This window comes from Magnolia sinica, chromosome 12 (genome assembly GCF_029962835.1).
Source record: "Magnolia sinica isolate HGM2019 chromosome 12, MsV1, whole genome shotgun sequence".
Taxonomy (NCBI): domain Eukaryota; kingdom Viridiplantae; phylum Streptophyta; class Magnoliopsida; order Magnoliales; family Magnoliaceae; genus Magnolia; species Magnolia sinica.
Genome location: NC_080584.1, coordinates 55,571,055 through 55,594,334, shown reverse-complemented (window position 1 = coordinate 55,594,334; position 23,280 = coordinate 55,571,055).

The window sequence follows — 23,280 nt, the reverse complement described above, 5'->3', positions numbered from 1 at the left end:
TGCTATTTTTGGAATCACAATCTATAATGATATGTAAAAATGGATTAATGGTGTGGATAAAATTCATACATTATGATGGCTCCTCAGTGGCCCTCGGAACCTTCGCTTGTCTCGAGCTCTGAACAGGCGGGGGTAGTACCTAATTTGCGAGTTGTGCGGGCATGCCAAAACTGACTGTACGGATTGATTCTAACTGAAACCCAAGCATCGAGATAGGTGAATATGTCAAACTTGATTGTATATGACCAAGATATGAGGAGATGACCATGATATGAGGAAATTGGCCACCTATTCAACCACTCGTAAGCTATTTTAAGTTTGAGGTGATCATGTAATTATTAGAGCATAGAGTTCGTTCTCTAAAAATGTGTTGCACCTTGCGTTCTGTACACAATGACTTTCATATTCACAGATAAACAAAAATGAAACACTTATAGCTAATTGCAAGAAGTACAAAGCACCTTTTCAAAATTGAGGAACTGTTTATATTGAAATAGGATTCATCTAGCATATGAGCATAGACTTGGATTACTGTTAAGGATTACAGCTACTGTATTATTACTACTATTAATGTAAGGAACGTAAGATATAGATTATGCAAGGGATAATTAATAAGATAGATTATGCTAGGGATAATTGATAAGATAGATCTGTTTGATTTGATTGGTATGAGACCATTGGCTTCGTTGAGCTCATCTACTATTTATAAACTTCTTTGGATCAACCATCTGGATGCATCTTCCCACATCTAACAGTTATAGCAACTGCTTCAACACCACTATGGTCTTCCATATTTTTCTTTCTATTTGACACTTGTCCTGGTAACCGCTTGCTCTTTTGACCATATTTCGTATTTCACTGCTCGACCATGATCTGCTCAGAAATGGTGTGTACTATCCAACCAATGCCAACTACCATTTCCACAAACCACACTCTAAATATCTTTGAATATCTTTCACGTGCTGCATATTTCCCATGCAATAGCAACTATCCTTTCCTAATTGGTCCTTTTAGGAATAGTTGAAAATAGGGTACGACATTGTCCCACATGTCACTTCACCTTTGGGTAAAAGGTGAAAGCAAAGTTAGTTCGTTTATCAATGTAATAAATGTGGTTAGCCCCTTCTTCCACGTATCAACTCCCTATTCTTCTCGACAAAGAAAAAAATAAATATTGATTTTGCTTTATCTCATGTTTTTCGTTACGAAAAGTGGAAATTTTCTTTGATCGGTCAAATCATATGAGTCATAATTAATATATATATATATATATATATATATATATATATATATATATGATTTTCTAGTCATTTTTTATTTTTTATGCTTCTTACTATCTTAGCTCTTCTCTTCTTCTTCTTCTGGAACCATCTTCCAACGTCACGACAACTTCTTTGTCTTCCGCTCAACCAACTTTCCATTGGGAAGACTTCATTAGGGAACTAGGCAATTTCTATTCTGCGATCACAGACGATATCATCCTCGGCGTTCCTATCAACTATAATATGATGTTCCACTCACTTGGACTAGCCTTCCATCTCGAATTCACTCACCAAGAAATTTCATCAATCAATCAATTCTTCCTAGGCTATCTAGGTGAATAACTACTGCTTTAATTTGATCTCCCAGATTAATCAATGCCTTTAAAGCTTCAAGATCCTGGTCAAGACCAATGAAAGCATGGACATAATAGTACAATCACCTTGTTTAGCAACATGGTGGTAGCTGGAAACAGGTCGGCATTTATGAATTCACCAGGCTTTATTTTCCTAAATTTATAACATTTACTTCCCTCCTTGCTGCAACTTTGACGTTCTGGAACACATCGACCAATACCTTCCACTTCAAATGTGGTCCCATGAGTCCAACAATCATGGATGTTTGTGCGTTCACCCATCTTTTTCCTTTCGGTGAAGTGATCAAACCCAAGGGTTGATAATCCCAAGTGTTGGACTGCGATGTAGTAATAACTCGGTGATACTAAAGTCGAACCACAAGGAGTGTGAAAACATAACTAAAACTAGTCTAAAGGTAAACCGTCTATCTAGGTTTTTAATCCTGTGAATAAGTAGATGTAAAAATAATTAATAAAAATAATTAGGGATTTAGGGATCCACTTCTAGTAATCACAATGCATAATTCATCGATTCATCTTTTATAACTCAACTAGAACCAAATTTCAATTCATTCTAATCGAAAAATCAAAAAGTAAAACCAATCTCAATATCCAACAATGTATGATATTGTGGATGCTGGAGGGTGAATTTCTTGAGAGTATGAGAGACTGACTCTCTTCTTTCCATTGGTTGCCTCGCTCAAAACCTTTCATTATTTTTTTCCAAAGTCACCACAGAACAATTATTACAATTCTGTAATCGATTAAACCCCCTAGAAACACTTAAGATTGAGGATGTGAATATCCTTAACCCTATAATGACTCGTCAGTTTTCATTCTAGATATTCCAAGTAAGGGACCGCAGTTACAAAGAGGGAAGATGTTAGGCACCCACTCTCCCCGTATAAACATATGGTCTTTACTTCAAAAGATCTGACTAATTTCTTTGGAATAAGGGGAGTTCTCGCATGCAGGAAATGTAATGCGATGCAATAGCAGTGATAATTGATCCATCCGAATTTCTGATGGGAAGGATCTTATTATATTGGCACACTACAGAGCATACGTTTGAAACGATCAAGTATATAGTATAAGATATATATGTATGAGATGCTTGATGTTGTGTGGATGTTTATGATAAAATGACGGCCAATCAGCTAAGGTTTCTAGTGGACCTGTTGCGATTATATTAGCAGGTTTTAGAGCATACGTCCACTAGTCAGATGTGAGAAAATGATGGAGTAAAATGTATATGCTAAAATGACGGCTAACTAGCTAAGGTTTTTAATGGGTAAAATCTGATTATATTAGTAAACCTCAGAGCATAAGCATGCCAGTCAAATGGGAGAAAATAATGAAATGCATTATGATGATGATGTATATGAGGAGAAGGGGGGTTAAGAAAGAAACGAATATTGCACGATGTGAATTTGCTTATTTCATGAGACTAATAGAGGCTTGAATTGTTAGATGAACGGTTGTGTCGCAAGGTTAGATTGAGTGACTTAGGTTTGAACTTTAGTAGCTCAAGAGGCTTGAACTCTGACCAGGATATACTAAACCAAGGTTGGGCTCTCTCTCTCACTCTCACTCTCCTTGGTAGAGAGATGCTTTTGAGTTTTCTAGATGCCTTAGGATGTAATGGATGCTTGAAATGAGAAGAGGAGGGGGCTATTTATAGCCTCCAGCCTAGTTTTCTTATAATTCCTGGTGATCATTAAGGGTGTACATCGAGTCAAAGCGAGTCGAGCTGGCCTCAGCTTGACTCGGCTCGGCCACTAGCTGACCTCAACTCGGTCCTAGAGCCTGACTAGCCAGCTCGGCTCAGTTCGGTCAGTAGCTTGGGCCATTTTGAACCGAGTTCGAGCCAAGATTGAGCCGAGTTCGCCATTATAGCATTTCCACAAACACCTGAACTGCACCTTCAAAATCCCTCTGTATGCGAAACATAAGTAATGGTTTTACAGGTATTTTATCAAACACCTTCTAAGCAACATAAAAACCAAGAAAAAAAGGGTATTTTTTCATGTACATACCTTCCTTGCCACTAGCCACACTTCGTTGAGTCATTTTATCAAACACTTGGCGAGTAACATCAATGGCAAAGTAACCGAGTCATTGAACTGGTTCAATCCGAGTTCGATTCGAGCTGGATTTGATTCGAGTCGAGTCGAGCTGGGGCCTGCTTGAACTCAGTTCAAACTCATTTTCGAACTCAAAAAATTAGCTCGACTCGGCTTGAACCCAGCTTCTAACTGAGTCGAATCGAGCTTTATCGAGTCAAGTTGAGTAAGCTAACCGAGCTAGCTCGATTCGTGTACACCCCTAGTGATCATAGGGGTAAAAAGTGGTTGAAGGGCTAGAATTGGAGATTGCCACGTGGCATTATCTCATGGGTTGAATGAGGTGGTAAAAGGGTAATTTTGGTAAGGAGATGGGCATCGGAGTAAATGCACCTCAATCGCACACTTAAGATTTGAAAAAGGCAAGCTCCACATGCTTGAGGGACACTGCCCCTAAAGAGGGGGAGTGTCATGTGGCCAGCGACAAATTGGCTGCTGCTGATCCCCTCTTAGACTTATTGTTTTGGCAGGCAACATCCTACTAGTGTGTAGAGGCTCTGCTATAAGGATTGATGCTTTGGAATTTTGACTGTTTCTTCGATTGGGCTTACTTTTGGGCTTGGGTTCAGGCTTGGCTTTAGGCTTAACTAGGCGAGTTGATTGGGTATGAGTGGGAAATCACCTAGGCTTTATTTGCACAAAAAACCCATCATTTTGCCCAATGCCTAAATGCCCTTTATATAATAAATGCAACGACTATAAAATGGGTAAATTAACTGCATCTGCAATCGATCAACTAAGGGTCATCAATTGATTGATCATTTTTAATTTATGCTAGTGAACTCATTGGACAGATTTGGCCATGTTCGATTGATTAAATAACTCAATCGAGATCAGGCGAGCTTCGCTTAAACCTACCTAAGAGTCTGCTGGTGTAGGCAGTTTAGTGTCTAACAGCTCGAGACCTCTGTAGTCTATCTAAGCATGTTCAAATGGAACTCAAATGCTAAAGGATAATCAATTGAAGATTTGCCTACTAAAGTTTGGATCATCTAAAGGTTAGGGTCACCAAGTCTAAACACCCTACCCTAGGCTGATAAGCTAATTGAGTTTGAATTGATGGATAGTCAACCAAACCCCAATCGTAAACCCTACACCCTAGAAGCTTTAAACCTTAGGAACCCCAATCTTAAACCCTAAACTTAATACAATCAACCCATTCAACCTAGTTAAAATATTTAACTCAGTCAAACCTAATCCTAAACCCTAGGAGCCTAAAACACCGGAGCCTTGAGTCAGCTCAACGAGTCAACTCACTTAGTTAACCTATACATCTACTAACCCAGTCAACTCATCTAATTAATCCCACAACCAGGCTTGGACCAAAGCCCAAAAGGAAGGCCAGTAAGAGAAATATATAAAACCTCAAAGTAACAACCTTCATAACAGAGCCTCCACACACTAGAAGGATGTGTTACTTGCTAACGTTAGGAGGTCAAGCAGGGACCAGCGGCAACCAACTTGCTACTAGCCACGTGACACTCTCCCTATTTGAGGTGGCATCTCTTAAGCATATGGAATCACTACTTTCCAAACCCTAAGTGTACAATTGAATTGTATTTATTCTAATGTCCATCCCCTTACCTAAAATTACCCTTTTACCACCTCATCTAATGCATGAGATGATGACATATGGTAATCTCCAATCTTAACCCTTCAACCACCTTTTGCCCAAGGATTACCAACAATTATTGAAAAACCAGGTTTGGAGACTATAAATTGTCCCCTTCCCTTTCAGTTCAAGCATCCAGAAAACCTACTACATCAAGAGCATTCAGGAAGGATCAAGTATCCCTCCTCATCCCTTAAGGTCATAGCCATCTGGCCATCCCTCCACCAGGTAGAGTGAGAGTCCATCCCTGGTCTAGCCTATCTTAGCCAGAGTTTGAGCCTCCTAAGCCATGTAAGTTCAAATTTAGGCCACTTAATATATTACGCCTCGAAATTTGGTACCCAAGTTGGCCTAACCCAAACTTGAATTCCAGGATTGTGGGTTATACTTAACAAAATATACATCGAAACCCGCATCTTTTTCATACATTTCCAAGGCTACCAAAGCAACTAAAGGGAAATAAAATATGAATTTCTCATTAAATAAATGTCCATAGATTCATTTCACCCTTCCATTAATGTTTTTCATTACATTGAAATTTAATAATCAATTTATCCTAACAACAAATAGAAAAGGGAGATGCTACAGTGTTCAACTTGCTCTTCACGATCACATCATGTACCTGTAAAAAAATCTAAGAGTGTAAGCACGATGACTTGTAGGGTCACATCAATCCCGAGTTGAAAGTTTCAGAATACTATCAAATTTAAGCTCGTCATATCTCATAAAATAATACACATACCAAAATTAACATTTTGATTAGCAATCTAACATTCATGAACATGTGAGACACAATTTGATCAAACAACTCTTTTTGGAATGAAAATAAAATAAAATAAAAATGGACGAAGCACGTGTGTATTGATCCTTTTAGGGGATTACCCATGATAGATCACCAATGTTGATCCTTTCAGGGTAAGACCCTCAGTAGAGCACTGGTGTAAAACTTTTAAGGATAAAAGCCCGGGGTAGAGTACCTGTGTGTACATATCTTTTAAGGAATCACATGGGATAGATCACCCATATCGATCATTTTGGAAATAATCCTGGACAGAGCACCCATATCGTATTGATCCTTTCGAGAATGACCTTAGGCAGAGCACCCATATCGTATTGATCCTTTCGAGAATGACCTTGGGCAGAGTACCCAGAATAAGATACTAAACCATTTTCCATTTCCTCATTATTCATGAAAACATACTAATAAATAATGAAATATATATATATGCATGAATAGTATGATCTCTAACTTAGCAATGTAACAAAACAAATTTACACTATTACACTTGGAAGATTAATGAGAAAATTTATAATTATACCTAGCATATAATATGGAGATTAATACAAATTTCAAAAGCATACAATTCAAGGTTGAATCTATACATTCAAGGTATAAAAATATACATTCACAACATAAAAATCTCAACAACATCCCTAGTTATTCTAGAATTCCATATCTATGATTCTCTAAACACACATAACAACTACTAAAATTTGGGATTGACAATGAAAGTAAAATTTTGAATTGACATTTACACATGTACAATAGCCAATGAAATAATACATCCATCATCCACACTTACAATACTATCATCTAAATTCAAGACTACAAAGTTCATAACGTGGATAATGATAAGATAGGAGATTAGATAAGGGATTAGGAAAAAAGATAAGATAGAAAATTAGGGATTAACTTTGAATAAGAGAGATGAGATACGAAATCTCTCTCAAATTTAATTTGTTTCTACAGGCATTACATTATTTGTTTTGTACATGTAGAAATATTCTCATCTTCCTTGCCTCGATACAACATACAAGATCAAATTCCAACCATGTTAAGAATATAGTATTATCTTCATTGAATTAATAACGTATTTGAATCTCTCGTAATTAAGCAAATATGCACACATATATATATATATATATATATTTATTTATTTATTTAATAAGGTGAAACAAATTCCAAAAACAAAATATGACTTTTTTTTTCTTGGGGAAATTTTAACGATAGACCAAATCCGTTGCTGATTTCTAAATAAGCCGAAAGTTCACTATTTGGAAGTCGGTCATCTCTTGTAAGTAGTGATGGACAATATTCGTTGCCAAATTTTAGAACGGGACCTTTAGATGAGACCAACTTTTTTATTTTGTAACGAATATGATCCATCATTTATGCACAACAAACCAAATCACTTGACTTTTTTCGACAGATCATATTTGTCGTTTAAATTTTACAACAGCAAAATTCGATGGACCATGCAACAGATAAAGTCTGTCACTAATTTTGTTTTACAATGGACTTGGTCCATCATTTTTTTTTACAGTTTTGACATATTGAAACACATTGTACACATACCTAATAATTAGTGAGCTGACATACATTTATTACACCACTTGTATGTGGCTCGAGCCTCAACGACTATCTATTTTTTCTTTATAAAGACGTCTTCTCTCCTTTGCAAATCCATTCGAAAAATGTTTTTTCTTCTCTTTGAAATTTCTCTGAAATCCTTCTGGGCAAATCAATTTAAGCTTCATTGGGATAGTTTGGTTGAGATTGTGAGTGCACTTGATCAAGGCCATTAATCATAAAGGAAAGTTGTTGTATCATGGGGGCAAACTTACTGGGATGCGGTGCGTCAGGGATCATCTTCCCGTGAAGGCAAATATATATTCAAGATAGTGATTGTAATGGGCCTCAACTCTCTCGACTCTTATTCCATCATTTTGGTTTATTGTTTTTGAATTTTTCTACTATACCTCTGCATATTACACATCCAACATAAGATATACAGTGTGCACAACTTCTAAGTGCCTATATATCAAGTGTCATCTTTTACCACACTACAAGAAAAATAGACTTTACCGGCAGCCAAAACTGCCCTAAAAGTCCCAAAAACCGCCGGTATAAGAATTACCGGCGGTCGGACACGTGCCGCTAAAGGGGGGCGTCACTATATCTTTTATTGGTGGTCACACCTTTTTACCTACATTTTTTATGGCTGCTGTTAATATAGGTACTTTTACCCGCGCTTATTATCATTTACCGGCGCTTCTAGTGACTGCTGGTAAAAACTGTAAAAGCATCAGTAAAAACTGTATGAAGAGCCGGTAAAATTTATGAGAAATGCCAGTTAAAAGGTATGAGAAACGCCAGTAAAAACTGTAAAAATGCCAGTAAAAGCTATGAGAAATGCAGGTAAAATTTGTAACAAATGCCAGTAAAAGTTACAATAAACATCGCTAAAAGCTGTAACAAGTGCCGATAAGAGATTGAAAAAATGCCGTAAAAGCCATAAAAAAAAGTGGGTAAATCATTTACCATGTAAAAGAAAAGAAAAGAAACAATTAAAAATTCTGCTAGGCTGAAGCTTCTAAATCAGAAGACCTTTATGGGCTTAAATTAGCATTCAAACACAACTTGTAAATCATTTACAACCAATCCCATTTACAGGCATCCTGAGAATGAAAGGTTATATAATGGACAAAAAATTTACAGATTGAGACACAAGGAAAAGCAGGAGGAAAAAAAAGTAACGGATTTCAGCGACGCCCGAGGTGAGACTTCTCAAATGCACCCCAAGAACCAGAACCCATGCCATATAAAGGACCTTTGTCAGCAACACCCTGCCATGCATAGAGATCAACCAATAAAACAGTATGTACACTCATAATCTGAGTTACACTCTAAAATTAAATTTTCAGTCATAAATATTTCCTGCAAAAATAGCCATACCGAATGAAGTCCATATCCATCCCCATATGAAGTAGCAAAGTCCCCCCTTTGGGCTACCATGTTTCACCCCAAATGCTCCACCTTCAGTCACCAATGCAGAGACAAAAGTTTACAATACAAAATAAAATAACCAAAAAATAAATTTGAAATAAAATAAAAGGAACCAATAAATATCTGTAACTAGCAGATGGAGGAGAATAGCTATGGAATTTTCTTTTATAAATATGTGGACATTTTTCTTCCCTCTTTCTTTAAGAATAAAATTGCATCATAAGCATCATAGCATGCAACTCAAGAACCTGCCTTCATCCCACTGTCACCATATGCAGTTTCAGCCCGATCACCAAAACCAATTAAAAGAGAAACAACAATAGCTTCATATGTTTCTACTCCTATGCATCAAAAATTCAAATTAGACAACGCTTCCTTTTTGATGTATTTTATATCAATTTCAATTTATCTCCAAAAGCAAATTGATTCAAGGAGAAAAAATAAAAAATTTATATTTTTACTGAATTTCATTACTAGTGCAAACCTACTCATGAGACTGCATTCACCAACCTGTGGAGAGCATTAGAGCATGCATCAAGTGGTCCACACTAATAAATAGATAGGCTCGAAAATCATGCCAATTCACTTGTCGGGCGGAACACGCATTTAAAAAAGAAAAATGAACATTTGAAAAGAATTACCAAGAGTCCACATTCAACAAATCTGGCATCAATACAATACCAGAAAACAAAAGAATGGAGTGGAAGAAAACAAAATATCATCAAGCAGTCATGCCGAGGAAAAAAATAAAAAAAGCAGAAGACTTACAGGTGTCAAAAATATACAAATCCTTGAGTGGATTTATTCAATCTATACCCCTAAACACTATAAAATTATAGGTTGGGGTAGCTTTTGATACCATGATTTGAGCTATTGTCACCTATTGCTAGTAAGGTTTCTTCAGTTTGATCTGAAACAAAATCCCAATGAATCGGATCTACCATTCACCCAAAAAGGAAAATGCAACCCACATTGATATCGGATAAGAAAAAAATTACATGATTCCATCACAAGGTCAGCCGGACAATAAAAAGGCAATGTACATCACTCAAAATATTGGAAGTCACGTATATGCATGGTACAGGTTGCAAGACATAACAATGAAAACTACAAAGACAAAGGAAATTAGAAAAGAACATTCACATAGTTTAAATAAAAATAAATTCGTAGTAATCTAAACTAACAAATAATTAGCTAATGAAACATTAAAATCATGCATGATCATCTCAAGAACTAGCAGACTGTTTGAACATTACCTGTTCTCTTAAAAAATCAGAACCCCAAGGACAACAAAGCTTGCGCTCTTTTGTTACATGGGTCATCGTAGCTCTAAAGGAAAATGAACTAAAACCTAGAGTGAGAGTAAGTCCTAACAAGGAATTTCTTCAACAACAAGAGAATGGAGGCAAGCTTGAGGCCTAAGAATCTTTGGCTTGACAAAAGAAATTGCATAACAAAAAGAACCAAGAATGATGAAAAGTAGTTTGTGGAGAATTTTACCACTTCAATTAAACTGTTGCACAAGCGACATTTTTTATGACATTAATTAGACTCTCTGTCCATGAAGTCAGCTTCCAACAGGTGGGTAATACACACCAAACGCCGCTGATTTTACATGTACACTGGTAGTTTGTTGTGGCCGCCTGTGATAGTGCGCCGCTGATACGTAGGTTTCTTGTAGTGTAAACATGAAATCCATTCATAATGATATCTATAAAACGGCAATTGAAAACTCAGCTTGTAGCAATTGCACCAGCCTGTCCCCAATCCACATAAAAGTGCTGATCTCATGTAGCACTGGTTTGCTTGTTGTCAAACTTTTGCCCACCAACCATGATAATTGTCAGAAAGCCAACATCAAATAGATGGGACAAGGTTATAGTGATAATGATCATGATTCATGTATGAGAACCATGTAAGTCGACAATTTAATTGTCCACATATTTAAAAAGTATAATAAAGTAGAGAACTGCTCCAATGCTCTCCTAGTAGCATCAGGTAATTAAGGTAATTAATTACAATTGGATGTAAACTATCCATTAAGTATAAAACACATTAAAGATTTACCGTGAAAAAATCAGACCGATCTGATGATCAAATCCATTCTAAGTTTGCCTTCTTACTTATAGACATCCTTTTTCTAACCCATTAATTGGATGGTTAGAATTGCCCACAAAAGAATTATAAGCAATCCATGATGGGAACCATCAAATAGATGGACCAAATTATGTATTAGACCAATTTTTATGCAAACGGTTTTAATAGGACCATTGATAAGATGGTTAAGATGATCAGATCAATTTGATAATGGCTTGTTAGCCCAAGATTATTTGCTTGACCTAATGGACAGTCTAGATCAATTAATTAAAAGCAACAAGGAGCACTATAACTTATAAGTGCTATGAAAGCAGAGGAGCATCTCTCGTTAAAATATATGTGATGAGGAAAGATTCTACTGGTCCCTTCAACAATAGTGAGTGAGAAATTCGAAAAGAGAAATTTCTACTGAAATCCATAGGTTTGTCAAATTCGAAAATTATTATTTTTCAAATCAGCAAAAAGAGAAACTCATAAAAGCTGTAAAACCTCTCTCGTTGCAATATCCAAAGGCCTTGTGAATTTGCTATTCTCATTTCCTAGAACCCAAAGAGGCCCTTAAGTCAAATCAAGAAGTGGATTGTTGAAAAGTTTGAAATTGTTTTGGGTTTATTAGGTGGTAAATACAGTCTTAGGTAGTTATTTTGGATAGGCTTTCTTTTGCATTTCTATTGAAGTAGTGAGTTATTTGATATGCTCTTGAATTCAGGAGACTGTGTATAAAACATCATACTTGCTATGATGAAATGTTTAAATTTTCTCATTAGATTATGGTGAACATAACTTTTGAAAATGATGAGTAGAGTAAATCAGTTAAAGTGTTAAATTCAAATCACAGACACACAACAAACAGATCTCGACTCAAGCAAGATACAAAAAGATGCCAAAGGTAACTGAGTGAAAAAGCAAAGTCTTCCCACTAATGATCGAGATTGAAGAATGGGAGCATGCTGCAAAGGACTAGAAACACAAACATACATCTGGGACCCCTCAGTGCCCAGGCCAATTAATCTTGCTTGATATGACATATATGATTATGATGCAAAATGCAAATCAAGCATAGTATGCTTGAAATGTTTACCAAGACATTGTTGTTGGTCTGTTAAAGGAAAGAAAGAAAACTCACCATTATGGAAGATAAAGCAATTTGGGAGCTCAAACCATCTAATTTGAAGCTCATCTTTTGCATCTCGTGGGAGTACACCAAAGCGAGCTTTCTTTGTTGCATCAAATGAGAAGATTAGCTTCCCACCCTTCACCATTTCCTGAAAATAGGAGTAAAGCAAGCAAAGAATTCTAGTTAATGTAATGGGACTAGCTTCACAATTATTGATTGCTCCAAACATTAACAAAAGGCATACATATGTAATAACAATCTAGTCGGAAGCTAGAAGTGGTTGATGCTGTGAAAATCATCAAAGACACCTGATGGACCTTTGCACAATCTCTCTTGCAGAATAAGCAGGGCACATACGTTTGGTTAGGGTAGGCTATCAAGCTTGTTTCGGTACCATGACAAAAAACTTAGGGTGCTTTGGCCCATTTCATCAATGCAGAAAACTTTTATGATGTGGATTTACACAAATAAACTAAATTTCTACTTACTCAAAGAACTAAATGAAAGAATCCTATATTCACCACTAAAAACCATTACTGATATGATAACTAACCGCTTCTTGCAACAGTGAGCTGATCCATGCTCTTGTCATACATAATTAATAATGTTATAGCATAAAGATAGCTTGCAATCTACTGAAAAAACATGCACTTAAAGCACTTCACCCAAGATTTCTGGCCTTCAAAGGTTTTTCGAAATTTGCTATGTTGAATGATGAATCTTCTCATTCGTGTAACTCAAAAGTGATATTTCAATAGACATTCGGTATTTTGAGAAAACTTTCATGACAAAATCATAGACTGGTTATAGTACCTTTGGTCTGAAGTACAGAGGCAGATCCATGAAGATTGTGTAGTTTTCAGTGATGGCAAAGTCATGCATCATGACAGGTTCTGATATTGTTATTGGTACTGGATCAAGCATGACACCATCCTTAGTAATTACTCGATAAGTAACATATGGTGGATCAGGTGAATAACCAAAGGTAAACATCTCATCTGCATCCAAAGTTAAGATCAGTAAGAGTGTATTTTACCAGAGTACTATTTAAGAAACAAATTTGTTCCCTGAGATGGGTTTTACCAGTAAAAGGGTCGACTTTCAGGTGAGCAGTGAAAGAATGGGACAATCTCTTGTCATAATTCAACAACCTAAGTGTTTGCGGATCACCATCTTCCAGAATTCTAAAGACATCTTGATGCAGGACATGGAAAATTAAAAATGATATGCAAGATTTCAGGCTTAGATCCTACCAATTCAGAAACAATCACACAAATTCCACATCCCACATGAAAATCCAAACATTCAATTAAAAAGGAGAATCTATGCGGGTCCAAGCCGACACAAGCTAGGACTGGACCAATAAAAATTATAAACCAAACGATGTCAAAGGGAAATAAAATCAACTACTCATGCATAAAAATCAGTCCCTAATATAAGGGATTCCCTAATTTCAATTCAAGGAACCCTAAGGTGATAAAAAGGGGTAAATCAATTAGGGATCATGTAATCTAGGGTTAGGATTCATGAAAAACGGCTATGAGAGGATAAAAGAGGATAAAAACCTGAGCCAAAAGATGATCTCGCGTGTTGACAGCAACAATGGCCCAGACGGATGTGCGTGTGATCCCGGCCGCATGTGTGTGGGGCCCACTATTCAGAAAAAGGCCACCTTGCCCCTGGTCATCCAGGGATGGATTCTAAAACTCCCAAATCTCAGCTTGATCCGATGTACAGTTTGTGCGTGGTGCTCCGCTGAAGTTTCAGCTCGTATGTGGGCCGAAATCTGGAAACCTGCTGTAATGAAGAAATCTGATACAACAAAAGGACAAATTCGAAGTAAGGATCGTGGGGGAAGATGGAAAAAAAAGATGATAGAAGATGGAGGTGAATTGAGATCGATGTGGCTTCGCACCACGGTAGTTAGCCCTTCGAAAAGGGAGGGCTTCGCACCCACTTTTGAATTCTTCCATAACTCACGAAGAGAGCAGAAAAATAAAGAAGAAATTTTTTATTAACTTCAATGAATGAAAAGAACTACAAGGGGTGCCTATTTATAGGGAGAACCCTATACCCAAAAACTCGCACCATGTGCGACACCTATTACTTGGTGATGAAGTAAACTAAAATAAAAACCAAATAAGAAAATCTAAAGCATTCACGATGTTCCAAATAATAACAATAAGTAAAACCTAAAATATAAAACCAATCCGACGAGTGGGCCATGATCATGAGATCCCATGGTGGGCTTTTCTTGACTATCGGAACACTTTTCTGAACCAAAACTTGTCTTTTAGCTAGGACGCCCTCCCTAGACGTCGTCATCGAGCTAAATCGATGGTGGGGTCCTCCTTCTGCATACGTACGTGCGTAGGGGTGGTGTTGTGTGGGCGTGCGTGTGCACGATGTCCTCATCAACTCTCCCCGGCTGCGAAGATTTCGCCACTGGCGAAATAAAACTCCTGAACTGCTCTAGGATGTCGAGATCAAGTCTCTGAAGCTCCTCCTCAGTAAGCCATGCACTGTCCGAAGTTGGGCGTGACTTCCATTTAACTAGGTATTTCTAAAACCCGCTATCCGACGTGGAAATTATGTCATGGTCTAAGATATCCTCTATTTCCTCTTTAGGTGTGTGAAGGCTAGGTATGAGAGGCAGATGCTGGGATGAAAGGTCGGGAAGAGGCCATGGATCAAAGGGTAAGGTTGGGACATTAGGATGGGTGGGCGAAGAGCCGAACAAAGTATCAGTGGATCCCTGAAAAGCAACTAGATCCTCCACATTGAATGTGGAACTAATTCCCATGGAAGGTGGAAGATCTACCTCATACGCATTGAGACCGTTTCACTTTATAATTTTGAAGGGCTCAGCGCTACACACTTGTAACTTACGAATGGCCCTTGGAGGGTACCGCTCAAGCCTGATACGGACCATCATAGAGTCCCCAATATTGAACTCTTTGAAACGTCTATGTAGGTCTGTAGAAAATTTGTAATGCTCATTACTAGTAGTGATCTTTCACCTGATTTCTTGATGTAATGAATGTATGTGATGCGCAAAAGACTCTGCAGACTCTGATGGCCTATGGGACAATGACATGGGGATAAGATCAATAGGTTTCCTAGGCTTATAACCAGTAATGACTTCAAAAGGACTTAGACCTGTGGACCTATTGATAGAACTATTGTATGCAAACTCAGCTATGGGTAGTACGGCGTCCCATGTCCTGGTATGCTCCCCTACTAAACATTGAAGTAAACTCCCTAGGCTCCTATTAATCACCTCAGTCTGGCCATCGGTCTGAGGGTGGTTGGTAGAAGAAAACTGGAGCCTAGTATTCATCATGTGCCATAGTGTCTTCCAAAAGTAACTCATGAATCTCACGTCATGGTCAGATACTTTGGTTTTTGGTAACCCATGCAGTTTGACAATCTCACTAAAGAATAGCTTGGCAACATGAGAGGCGTCGGAGGTCTTAGAACAAGGAATGAAATGGGCCATTTTAAAGAAACGGTCCACGACAACGAATATGGAGTCATGCTTTTGAATAGTCTTGGAAAGTCCAAGCATGAAGTCCATACTGATGTCTTGCTAAGGGATGAATGGGACTGACAAAGGTGTGTATTCTTTTTCCTCTGCTTTGCCAGTTGACAAGTACGACATTGCCCTATAATTTTGGCCACATCCTGCTTGAGGCTTGACTAATGAAATCTATTCTCCAATAGGGCAATGGTCTTATCACGACCGAAATGACCTACAACCCCCCCTGAATGTAACTCCCAGATAAGAAAATCGCGAAGGGAGGTGCGTGGTATGCACAAGCGATCACTCCTAAACAAATATCCGTCCAAAATCAAATACTCACCGTTAGCTCCTGATGGACTCTCTAATAAAGACATAAACACAACTCTAAAATCTAGACATTCAGAATTCTCTTTTTTGATGCGCTCAAAGCCCGTAACTTCAACGTTCATGGAGTTAAGTAATGCGACTCGACGACTCAACGCGTCGGCAGGCTTATTCTCTACACCGGCCTTGTGCTTAAGCACAAAAGTGTACTCTTGAAGGAATTGAACCCACTTAGCGTGCTTGGGGCTTAATTTCTTTTGAGAGTTTAAGTATCTTAAGGCCTCGTGATCTGAGAACAAGACGAATTCTTGCGGTAACAGGTTATGTCGCCAATGGCGTAGTGATTGCACTACTGTGTAGAATTTCTTGTCATAGGTGGAATATCTTTGCTTTGCCTCATTCAGTTTCTCACTAAAAAAGGCGACAGGGTGCCCTTCCTGGCTAAGTACTCCTCCTATGCCGACTCGTGACGCGTCACATGCGACTTCAAAAGCTTTTGAAAAATATGAAAGTCACGTAACTGGAGCTTCAGTCATCTTGACCTTTATCTCTTTGAAGGCCTTCGAGGCGGCCTTTCTCCATTGAAACTCTCCCTTTTTTATGCAGTTCGTAATGGGAGCCACAATGGAACTGAAACCTCGAATGAACCGCCTATAAAAAGTAGCTAAGCCATGAAAGTTGCGCACCTCATGAATACTACGGGGTTCAGGCCAATTAACAATGGCCTTGACCTTCTCAGGATCCGCCGATATGCCCTCAGCTGATACAATAAAACCTAAGAAGATCACACTATTGGACAAGAACGCGCACTTCTTTAGGTTAGCATACAACTTCTCGGCCCTAAGGATCCCACAAACCTGCCTCAAATGGTTGAGGTGTTGCTCCTTAGTCATGCTATAAATCAAGATATCATCAAAGTATACGACCAAGAACTTTCCCATAAAGGGTCTCAACACTTGGGTCATCACACGCATGAAAGTGCTTGGGACATTAGTTAACCTAAAAGGCATAACTAGCCACTCATATAGCCTATACTTCGTCTTGAAGGCCGTCTTCCACTCATCACCAGGGCGTATACGGATTTGATGATACTCACTTTTGAGGTCAATTTTTGAGAAGATAGTAGCATTAGCCATCATATCTAGCATGTCATCAAGACGCGGTATGGGAAATCGATACTTAATTGTGATTTTGTTGATGGCCCTACTATCAACACACATCCTCCATGTGTCATCCTTCTTAGGTGTAAGAAGGGCGGGCACGACACACGGACTCATGCTCTCTCGAATGAAACCCTTCTCTAGGAGTTCATCAATCTGCCTCTTCAACTCAGCGTGCTCCTTCGGGTTCATTCTGTAATGTGGGGGGTTTGGTAGAGTTGCCCTAAGGATTAAATCAATGGCATGCTGTATATCCCTCATAGGGGGAAGCTCATTCGGTAAATCATCAGGAAAAATATCATAAAACTCGTGTACTACCTAAATGGCCTCAGTGGGTAACTCTACACTAGTCTCTGGCACACTCTCCCTAGCCACAAGGGCGTATATCATCGAGTCTACCTCTGTCTCTCGCTCAAAGTCTTTAGCATTCAAAATATGGAGCGGTTTGGACTTGGACTTTGACTCCTTCACTTCTTTTGGGCCGCTCACACCACTCTGTGTGGTGAACTCTTTTCCAGTTGTATTCTTGGGTGGTAGAGGATTTAGCTTGACCTTCTTGCCCTCAAACCAGAATATACATACATTTGAACGACCAAATATGGTAACATCCTTGTCATAGAGCCACGGCCTACCCAGAATGACATGACCCACATCCATAGGAACAACATCACACCAAATTGTGTCTTTATAAGATCCGAACTGAATAGGGACAAGACAGCAGTGTGAGACTGGAATGGATGTTTCATCAACCCAGGAGACTTTATAGGGCTGAGGATGGGCTTCCAGATTCAAGCCCAAACGACTCACAGTGCTAGTCGATGCCACGTTGGCACAACTACCGCTATCCACAATCATTTTACAGCTCTTTTCCCCACATTTTGCATAAGTATAGAAGATCGTGTTGCGGCTCCAGTCATCAGTGTTCTTGGCTTGAGCCAGGGCGCAACGCACAATTACGAGGGTCAAGGACTTTTGTGCTCCCTCTTCCTCATCACTAAGGGTTTCGACTGGCTCATATTCCTCCTCACTATCACTCTCTGGGGGCACTACTTCTACTTGCCCATCAATAAGGAGTACTTTGGTGCCCTCTCTCGTGCCGCACTGGTGAGCAAAGTGACCAAACCCTTGACACCTAAAACACCTAGTGGCCTCACTTCCACGTGAACTAGACCCGACAATCTCTTTACCCTTATCATCCTTAGGTCTGGGCTGAACATTAGGGAAAGGTTTGTTTTGGAATCCCGTGTTAGGTCTAGTCCCAAAGGAGTTGGCCTTAGTACCGGATTCGTGAAAGTCAAGCCGCCTTCCCACAGATGCTTTAAGGTATTGCTCAGCATCTAACACTACTTGGTACAACTGTTCGATAGTGTCTATGTCTTTGACGAACAATTCTCTCCTAATGTCAGGACGGAGGCCCATTTTAAAATGAGCAAGGGTGAGTACGGGGTCCTCATCAACCTCACAGCGGGTCGAGTACTCTTCGAATTTTTCAATATAGTCAGCAACACTCATGGAACCCTGTCGAAGAGACTGCCACTCCTCAATCAACCGCATGCGATAAGAGAAAGGGAGGTACGTCTCTTTCAGCGTTTCTTTCATTTCTCCCCAATGGACTATTGGAAGTTCCCTCGCTCTTTCTTTTTTTCACTCAACCGTTGCCCAAAACCTCTTTGCTTGACCCACAAGCTTCATCTTGGCGAATCGGACTCGTCGAGCATCCGACATATCATACCACTCAAAATAGTGGTCCATATCTGCCAACCAATCTAAAAAAGCTTTAGGGTTCAAGTGGTCATCAAAAGTAGGGGCATCTACCCTAACTCCCTTTAGGAGTTGTGCATCTGGGTCATATTGATCATGATGTCCCTCACGGGGTGAGTGCACAGGTACGTGCCCATGACCAGCTCCTTCGCCGCCTACATTCCTTGGTCTAACCTCCTGACCAACTGCCTGAGATTGGGCATCCTCCCCAGTGGTGGGGTTTGCCCTGAAGGAGGCCTCTATTTCTTCGAGGCGTTTATCTATGTGTTGTTCCAAATGCTTATTTAAGGACTCAACTTGCTGGGCTAACTTGGCCACTGTTTCTTGTAGTTGCTCCATGTTTAGTGTGGGGTACAAATTGAAACCACGACCCGTACGTGTGGGCATACACTGACTTGCTCAACCTAAGGACCTGCTATGATAACTATATGTGTCTAAAAACTAAATGACCCTGCGAGACTCTATATGAAGGAGACTACACACTGTTATTAAAATTCAGCTATATATGATGGATTGAATGCATGAAGGACTCAAACAAACTAAACCCTAAATATGTGGTGAATTCCCCTACAAGAACCCTAGCTTTAATACCAAATTTGATGCAGGACATGGAAAATTAAATATGATATGCAAGATTTCGGGCTTAGATCCTACCAATTCAGAAACAATCACACAAATTCCACGTCCCACATGAAAATCCAAACATTTATTTAAAAAGGGGAATCTATGCGGGTCCAAGCTGACACAGGCTAGGACTGGACCAATAAAAATTATAAACCAAACGATGTCAAAGGGAAATAAAATCAACTATTCATGCATAAAAATCAGTCCCTAATCCAAGGGATTCCCTAATTTCAATTCAAGGAACCTTGAGGTAATAAAAAGGGGTAAATCAATTAGGGATCATGTAATCTAGGGTTAGGATTCATAAAAAATGGCTATGAGAGGATAAAAGAGGATAAAAACCTAAGCCAAAAGATGATCTCACGTGTGGACAGCAACAATGGCCCAGACGGACGTGCGTGTGATCCCGGCTGCACGTGTGTGGGGCCCACTATTCAGAAAAAAGGCCACCTTGGCCCTGGTCGGCTAGAGATGGATTCCAAAACCTCCAAATCTCAGCTCGATCCGATGAACGGTTTGTGCGTGGTGCTCCGCTGAAGTTTCAGCTCGTCTATGGGCCGAAATTTGGAAACCTACTGTAATGAAGAAATCTGATGCAACAAAAGGACAAATTCAAAGTACGGACGGTGGGGGAAGATGAAAAAAAAAGATAATGGAAGATGGAGGTGAATTGGGATCGATGTGGCTTCGCACCACGGTAGTTAGCCCTTCGAAAAGGGAGGGCTTCGCACCCACTTTTGAATTCTTCCACAACTCACGAAGAGAACAGAAAAATAAAGCATGAATTTTTTATTAACTTCAATGAATGAAAAGAACTACAAGGGGTGCCTATTTATAGGGAGAACCCTATACCCAAAAACTCGCACCATGTGCGACACCTATTACTTGGCAATGAAGTAAACTAAAATAAAAACCAAACAAGAAAATCTAAAGCGTTCATGATGTTCTAAATAATAACAATAAGTAAAATCTAAAATATAAAACCAATCCGACGAGTGGGTCACGATCATGAGATCCCATGGTATGCTTTTCTTGACTATCGGGCCACTTTTCTGAACAAAAACTTATCTTTTAGCTAGGAGGCCCTCCCTGGACGTCGTCATCGAGTCAGATCGATGGTGGGGTCCTCCTTCGGCATACGTAAGTGCGTAGGGGTGGTGGTGTGCGGGCGTGCGTGTGCACGATGTCCTCATCATATCTGCAAAATGCAATAGAGAAACTTATGATATACTATTTGTATGGTAGCCTTGCAGGGTTGAAATGATGACTATGTGTACACGAATTGGTAAATAGACCTCTTTTATTTATTCACAGAATTAAATTGCCACTAGATTTTAGTAATCCTATGGATGACATTGAACAGACTGAAATGATGATTATGGGTGCAGTAATGCGGAACCTCAAGCAGTGGCTATGTTTACGCAGTTCTACCCTAGTCAGAAACAATGGTAATATCCAAACATGGATTCCTATCACTCGATAATATTTTTAGAATCAAGTAAACAGAAAAGCTTACACAGCATTTTTGTACTTCTAAAAAAACAAAAAGGAAAAAAAAGAAAAAGAAAAAAATAGAAGGTTTAAAAGAAAAGTAACACTCTAGGAATAATAATAGGGTCAATCACAAGAAGACTTATAAGGCTTATCAACTTCTAAGAGTGCCAAAAGTTTACCCTGATGATATATGAGAGCTTTATTACCTGGCATAGGGTATAACAATCGGTTCATTTCCAGCATGTGTCATTCTAAAGTTTGAAAGAAGATTATGGATGGAAGAATGCTTTGAAATTTTAATAGGTATGTAACAGGTATTCTAGGATGTTGCTGCATTGAAAGAGAAAATAAGTGATAAACTATCATAATGGGCACAATTAATAGGCTTACCTATCCCTCTTCATACCAGACATCCAGAACTTTCAGTTTTGCTCGAAGAATTTGGATGTTAACCATAAAAAGTCTAAACAATCCCTTAAGGTCACCAGTCTATAGGGAAAATTTTTTTAATGTGATTATGCGAGTTCAAAACATACTTCACTCAGTCACAGTTAGTCAAGATGTATTATTTCCAAGTGTTCTGACTTCAGAACTAAAGAATTCCTTCCACTATTTTGATGGTGCTAAATCATGATTTCCCACCATCGTAAACAGAAAAACAGCTGAAATAGGGAAGATAAAGGCAGCAATATGTGACTAGAGTACCTTCATAAATTTTGACCCTCCAAAGAACTCTTCTTGCTTAAGGCGTGATGTCTTTATGTAACGTGAAACATAGGTAGCTTTTCCATCTTTGATACGCATCCCATGAACCATTCTGCAACATTGCAAGGATATCATCAACAATTTTTAGTTATTATACTACTTATGATCACATAATTCAAAAAGGAAAAAAGAAATGAAGGATTTAAGAATCTATTGGTTGAAGACTTTCTTCAAACATGTAGGAGGCCATGGACAGTGGCAGATATGGCTGCCAATGCCATGGTTGCTGCCCAATTTCTGGCCATTAAAAGAAGAACTGAGAGAGAAAGAGAGAGTACCTTTCACTTCGTGTGCTCTGATTTCTTCTATTCTTGTCAGCTATTTGGAGGGAGATCGATCAATGGTTGCTTCGAAGAGAGCGAACTGGGAGCGACGTCAATGGAGAGGGAGGGAAATCAGGGAGATCGAGAGATGGAGGGAGAGGAAGGGAGAGAAATCAAGGAAGCCAATGGGTCCGACAAGCGAGATGGGAGAGAGAGAGAGAGAGAGAGAGAGAGAGAGAGAGAGAGAGAGAGAGAGAGAGAGAGAGCCGGGAGAAGCATACGGGACAAGAGAGAGAGGAGGGAGTTTGCGCACGCGACGAAAATGAAACGTCTCTCCATTATTGGTTTTAGTACCATTGATTCACCGTGCCCACGTTTCAAAAACAGGGGCGTTTTTGGACGGCTGCTGGTGATTCCCGTGATCACCGGCAGTTATACATGGCCGCCAGCGTAAATAGGAGCCAGGAATGGCGCTTTTTCTTGTAGTGACAGCATATCAAATAACTACTCGGACAGAACAACACTTCACAATTTTCTATTTGCACAGGTTTGGGATGATGCTTCCATAATTCAGGCTATTGTTTTGCTACGTCCAGCCATGTACTTGATGTACCATGCGTTAAAAATCTCTTTTTAACTGTCTTATGAAGGATTTTTTATTTTATTTTTTCACATAGTGCATCCACTGTATGATGCAGTACTGGACCAGTGATCTGACTTATCAAAACGTGGGCCCCACTTAACACAAAGCTTCACGTCATGCTTCTCATAGTTCCTCACGTAGGTTGCATTGTTTCTGCTTCTAAGACACCCACCTACCGATGTTTTTTGCTGTGTTATTGTATTTCGACAATGCACAAGATGTGCTTATTTTCTATTGTTTCTAGCGGCCGGCCTGCAATGCTCCCAAGTTCCAGACTTCCGTGTCAGTTTAGCACCGTTTTCGAAATGATTGTAGCTGACTTACCGCGATCTAACCATCCTAATTGTGAGACTGATTGTGAATGGAGCGTGT